Genomic DNA, 6,645 nt, shown 5'->3' on the forward strand with positions numbered 1-6,645 from the left:
TCCAGGATTTCGTTGCTTCAGGTGTGATAGAATTGGAGGGGCAAGAGGTGGAGGTGTTGCATTGCTTATCAGGGAAGATATTACAGCAGTGCTTTGGCAGGATAGATTAGAGGGCTCGTCTAGGGAGGCTATTTGGGTGGAACTGAGAAATGGGAAAGGGGTAGCAACACTTATAGGGGTGTATTATAGACCGCCAAATGGGGAGCGAGAATTGGAAGAGCAAATATGTAAGGAGATTGCAGATATTAGTAGTAAGCACAAGGTAGTGATTGTGGGAGATTTCAATTTTCGACACATAGACTGGGAAACACATTCTGTAAATGGGCTGGATGGGTTGGAGTTTGTAAAATGTGTGCAGGATAGTTTTTTGCAGCAATGCATAGAAGTACCTAGTAGAGAAGGGACGGTGCTGGACCTCCTGTTAGGAAATGAGACGGGTCAGGTGGCAGAGGTATGCATTGGGGAACAGTTCGGGTCCAGTGATCACAATACCATTAGTTTCAATATAATTATGGAGAGGGCTAACTTTGAGGAGATGCTAAAGGATTTAAAATAAGTAAATTGGGACAGTTTGTTTTATGGGAAAGATGTGGAAGAGAAATGGAAGACATTTAAAGGAGAAATTTTAAGAGTACAGAATCTTTATGTCCCTGTTCGGTTGAAAGGCAACAGTAAAAATTGGAAAGAGCCCTGGTTTTCAAGGGAAATTGGACACGGTTCGGAAAAAGAGAGAGATCTACAATAATTATAGGCAGCATGGAGTAAATAAGGTGCTTGAGGAGTATAAAGAATGTAAAGAGAATCTTAAGAAAGAAATTAGAAAAGCTAAAAGAAGATATGAGGTTGCTTTGGCGAGTAAGGTGAAAGTAAATCCAAAGGGTTTCTACAGCTATATTAATAGCAAAAGGATAACGACGGATAAAATTGGTCCATTAGAGAGTCAGAGTGGACAGCTATCTGCAGAGCCAAAAGAGATGGGGGAGATATTGAACAATTTATTTTCTTCGGTATTCACCAAGGAGAAGGATATTGAATTATGTGAGGTAAGGGAAACAAGTAGAGTAGCTATGGAAACTATGAGATTCAAAGAAGAGGAAGTACTGATACTTTTGAGAAATATAAAAGTGGATAAGTCTCCAGGTCCGGACAGGATATTCCCTAGGACATTGAAGGAAGTTAGTGTAGAAATAGCAGGGGCTATGACAGAAATATTTCAAATGTCATTAGAAACGGGAATAGTACTGGAGGATTGGCATACTGCACATGTTGTTCCATTGTTTAAAAAGGGGTCTAAGAGTAAACCTAGCAATTATAGACCTGTTAGTTTGACGTCAGTGGTGGGCAAATTAATGGAAAGGATACTTGGAGATAATATATATAAGCATCTGGATAAACAGTGTCTGATTAGGAACAGTCAACATGGATTTGTGCCTGGAAGGTCGTGTTTGACTAATCTTCTTGAATTTTTTGAAGAGGTTACTCGGGAAATTGATGAGGGTAAAGCAGTGGATGTTGTATATATGGACTTTAGTAAGGCCTTTGACAAGGTTCCTCACGGAAGGTTGGTTAAGAAGGTTCAATTGTTGGGTATTAATGGTGGAGTAGCAAGATGGATTCAACAGTGGCTGAATGGGAGATGCCAGAGAGTAATGGTGGGTGGTTGTTTGTCAGGTTGGAGGCCAGTGACTAGTGGGGTGCCACAGGGATCTGTGTTGGGTCCACCTTTGTTTGTCATGTACATCAATGATCTGGATGATGGTGTGGTAAATTGGATTAGTAAGTATGCAGATGATACTAAGATAGGTGGGGTTGTGGATAATGAAGTAGATTTTCAAAGTCTACAGAGAGATTTATGCCAGTTGGAAGAGTGGGCTGAAAGATGGCAGATGGAGTTTAATGCTGATAAGTGTGAGGTGCTACATCTTGGCAGGACAAATCAAAATAGGACGTACATGGTAAATGGTAGGGAATTGAAGAATGCAGGTGAACAGAGGGATCTGCGAATAACTGTGCACAGTTCCCTGAAAGTGGAATCTCATGTAGACAGGGTGGTAAAGAAAGCTTTTGATGTGCTGGCCTTTATAAATCAGAGCATTGAGTATAGAAGTTGGGATGTAATGTTAAAATTGTACAAGGCATTGGTGAGGCCAATTCTGGAGAATGGTGTACAATTTTGGTCGCCTAATTATAGGAAGGACGTCAACAAAATAGAGAGAGTACAGAGGAGATTTACTAGAATGTTGCCTGGGCTTCAGCAACTAAGTTACAGAGAAAGGTTGAACAAGTTAGGGCTTTATTCTTTGGAGCGCAGAAGGTTAAGGGGGGACTTGATAGAGGTCTTTAAAATGATGAGAGGGATAGACAGAGTTGACGTGGATAAGCTTTTCCCACTGAGAGTAGGGAAGATTCAAACAAGGGGACATGACTTGAGAATTAAGGGACAGAAGTTTAGGGGTAACATGAGGGGGAACTTCTTTACTCAGAGAGTGGTGGCTGTGTGGAATGAGCTTCCAGTGAAGGTGGTGGAGGCAGGTTCGTTTTTATCATTTAAAAATAAATTGGATAGTTATATGAACGGGAAAGGAATGGAGGGTTATGTTCTGAGCGCAGGTATATGGGACTAGGGGAGAATACGTGTTCGGCACGGACTAGAAGGGTCGAGATGGCCTGTTTCCGTGCTGTAATTGTTATATGTTATATGTTATATATCTAGTTATGTTTGCGGTGCGTGAGGTCATGCAGGAGTCTTTAGGGTTCAGTCCTGCTGACCTGGTGTACGCGCATTCTGTACGTGGTCCGTTGAGGGTCCTGAAGGAGAAATGGTTGCAGGAGGATACAAAACGTAGTATTTTAGACCACGTCTGTACTTTTCGGTCTAGACTGAGGAGGGCATGTGAACTGGCAATGGGTAATCTTGCTTCTGCTCAGTCTAGGATGAAGGACTGGTTCGACAGGAAGGCTTCTAGTAGGAATTTTTCTCCAGGTGACAAGGTCCTGGTGTTATTGCCTATTCCTGGTTCCAGTCTGCAGGCTCGGTATAGCGGTCCCTATCAGGTGGTTAAGAAGGTTGGTGAGAGGGATTACGTTATTGGTACCCCTGATCGGAGGCGTAAGACTCAGCTCTGTCATGTCAACATGCTGAAGCAGTACCATGAGCAGGAGCCTGTGGAGGTTGATGGGGAGGAGCTGTGTCCTTCGGTTTCGTCTAAGCCTGTTTTGGCTGCAGTGGTGCTGCCCCCTGACACGGGTGGTGATGTGGGTGAGGCACGGTTGTCTGTGGCAGTGACACAGGGAAAGCTGAGTAACTCTGAGGCTTTGGAGTCGCTTCCCTTGCGGTTGTCTCATTTGACTGAAAGTCAGCGGGGTGATCTGCTTGCTTTGGTAGAGTCAAATGGGTCACTGTTCTCGGATGTGCCTTCTCAGACGTCTGTGCTGCAGCATGACATTGACGTGGCCGGTGCTGCGCCAATTAAACAGCATCCGTATCGGGTCAACCCTGACAAGCGTCATCGTCTAAGGAGTCAGGTTGACTATATGCTGCGGCATGGCATTGCTGAACCTAGTTGTAGTCCGTGGAGTTCTCCGTGTCTACTGGCTACGAAGGCTAATGGGGAGGACAGGTTTTGCACGGACTTTCGGAAAGTGAATGGTGTAACTAAGCCGGATTGCTATCCTCTCCCATGGATGGAGGATTGCGTAGATCGTGTAGGAAGTGCATCTTTTGTGTTGGACTTGTTAAAAGGGTATTGGCAAGTTCCTTTGACTAGGCGGTCGAGGGAGATCTCTGCGTTCGTTACGCCTGATGACTTTCTTCAGTACACGGTAATGGCATTTGGGATGCGCAATGCGCCGGCAACCTTCCAACGGTTGGTGAACATTGTATTGTCTGGTTTGTCCTTCTGTGAGGCATACCTTGATGATTTGGTTGTGTGCTCCAGGTCGTGGATCGAACACATCGGTCACCTGAAGGAGGTATTTCATCGTCTAGCGGAGGCAAACCTAATGATCAATCTGGGGAAGTGTGAGTTTGGCCAGGCTACGGTAACGTATCTGGGTAAGGTGGTGGGCCGGGGTCAGGTTCGCACTCTCAAGGAAAAGGTGGGGCATATTGTCGCATTTCCTGCTCCAACCTCTCGGACTGAACTCCGTAGGTATCTGGCTATGGTTGGGTACTATAGAGGATTCTGTCCAAACTTCTCTGTGGTGGCTGCCCCTTTGACGGATTTGCTGAGTCCGAAGGTAGCTGTTGTGTGGTCCGCAGAGTGTCAACAAGCCTTTGATCATACTAAAAGTCTTCTGGTGCGCGCACCTGTGCTTGCGGCACCTGATTTTAAGCGTCCATTTAAGCTGGCAGTGGATGCTAGTGATCGTGGGGTTGGTGGAGTTCTTCTACAGGATGATTCAGATGGGGTGGAGCATCCAGTTTCGTACTTCTCTAAGAAGTTTAATCGTCATCAGAAGTGGTACTCCACCATTGAGAAAGAAGCCCTTGCTATTTTAATGTCTCTGAATCATTTCGAGGTTTATGTTGGCTCCTCGAATGTCCCTGTCATCGTACTCACGGATCATAATCCTTTGGTATTTTTGCAGAGTATGAAGAATAAGAACCGGCGGTTAATGAGCTGGAGTTTGCAGCTGCAAGACTACAACCTGGAGGTCAGGCATATCCGTGGCAAGGATAATGTCTTGGCTGACGCCTTGTCGCGCCAGTAGTGTTTTAGCTCCTGAATAGTTTCTGGGATTTGGTGGTGCTTTTTCTCTCTTCTTCCGAAACTTATTCAGTATCTTTGGGTGGGGGTGTTAGGCGCTCCCCCCCCCCCCCCGGTGAATGCTATGTACTTACCTTTCTCTGTTTCTCTCCCGAGTGCAGGCCTCGTGGCTGTGAGTCTGGAATCAAGGGGCTAAAGGCTCCTGTACCCGATTGGCCAAGCTGCGTCAGGTGACGGGTGACTCATCTGAAGCTTAAATACCAGAGTCTCCCAGGATTCTCTCTCTTCTTCGTCGACCCTGACTAATGAGCAGACTGCTGGTGTGAGCTGCGGAAGGCATGGCCACATGGCATACAACTTTGTGTACTTTCACCATTACTTGTTAACAAATATTGAATTGGGACGGATAACATAGAAAACATAGAAATTAGGTGCAGGAGTAGGCCATTCGGCCCTTCGAGCCTGCACCGCCATTCAATATGATCATGGCTGATCATCCAACTCAGTATCCCGTACCTGCCTTCTCTCCATACCCTCTGATCCCCTTGGCCACAAGGGCCACATCTAACACCCTCTTAAAATATAGCCAATGAACTGGCCTCAACTACCCTCTGTGGCAGAGAGTTCCAGAGATTCACCACTCTCTGTGTGAAAAAAGTTCTCCTCATCTCGGTTTTAAAGGATTTCCCCCTTATCCTTAACTGTGACCCCTTGTCCTGGACTTCCCCAACATCGGGAACAATCTTCCTGCATCTAGCCTGTCCAACCCCTTAAGAATTTTGTAAGTTTCTATAAGATCCCCTCTCAATCTCCTAAATTCTAGAGAGTATAAACCTTCTCTGCACTCCCTCTATGGCAATAATGTCCTTCCTCAGATTTGGAGACCAAAACTGTATGCAATACTCCAGGTGTGGTCTCACCAAGACCCTGTACAACTGCAGTAGAACCTCCCTGCTCCTATACTCAAATCCTTTTGCTATGAAAGCCAACATACCATTCGCTTTCTTTACAGCCTGCTGCACCTGCATGCCTACCTTCAATGACTGGTGTACCATGACACCCAGGTCTCGCTGCATCTCCCCCTTTCCCAATCGGCCACCATTTAGATAATAGTCTGCTTTCCCGTTTTTGCCACCAAAATGGATAACCTCACATTTATCCACATTATACTGCATCTGCCAAACATTTGCCCACTCACCCAGCCTATCCAAGTCACCTTGCAGTCTCCTAGCATCCTCCTCACAGCTAACACTGCCCCCCAGCTTAGTGTCATCCGCAAACTTGGAGATATTGCCTTCAATTCCCTCATCCAGATCATTAATATATATTGTAAATAGCTGGGGTCCCAGAACTGAGCCTTGCGGTACCCCACTAGTCACTGCCTGCCATTGTGAAAAGGACCCGTTTACTCCTACTCTTTGCTTCCTGTTTGCCAGCCAGTTCTCTATCCACATCAATACTGAACCCCCAATGCCGTGTGCTTTAAGTTTGTATACTAATCTCTTATGTGGGACCTTGTCGAAAGCCTTCTGGAAGTCCAGATACACCATATCCACTGGTTCTCCCCTATCCACGCTACTAGTTACATCCTCAGGGCTGACCTTAGTGTTTTTGTGTATTTTGTTTCAGGGTTATATCTCTTTAGGCAGGTTTTAGAGTCTCCGGTTTGATGGTCCATCACGTGGCTGGCTGGAGCACTGTTAAATTGTTTGTCAGTCCATCCATATCCCTGACTGGGTTATTTGAATCCGGATTGGGTTTTGTGTTCCATTGAATAATTAAAATTATTTTTGAACTTGAACCTGGTTTTTGAATTATGTTACGCGGCTCTGAAGTACCTGCATTCGGGAGTCGTAACACTCTTGAATGCAGGAAGCCGAAGAAGCAGAACTTATCCCCTGAGTCACAACCTTCAGCTCTGAGGGAATTCAGATGT

Source organism: Leucoraja erinacea, chromosome 14 (genome assembly GCF_028641065.1).
Source record: "Leucoraja erinacea ecotype New England chromosome 14, Leri_hhj_1, whole genome shotgun sequence".
Classification (NCBI taxonomy): domain Eukaryota; kingdom Metazoa; phylum Chordata; class Chondrichthyes; order Rajiformes; family Rajidae; genus Leucoraja; species Leucoraja erinaceus.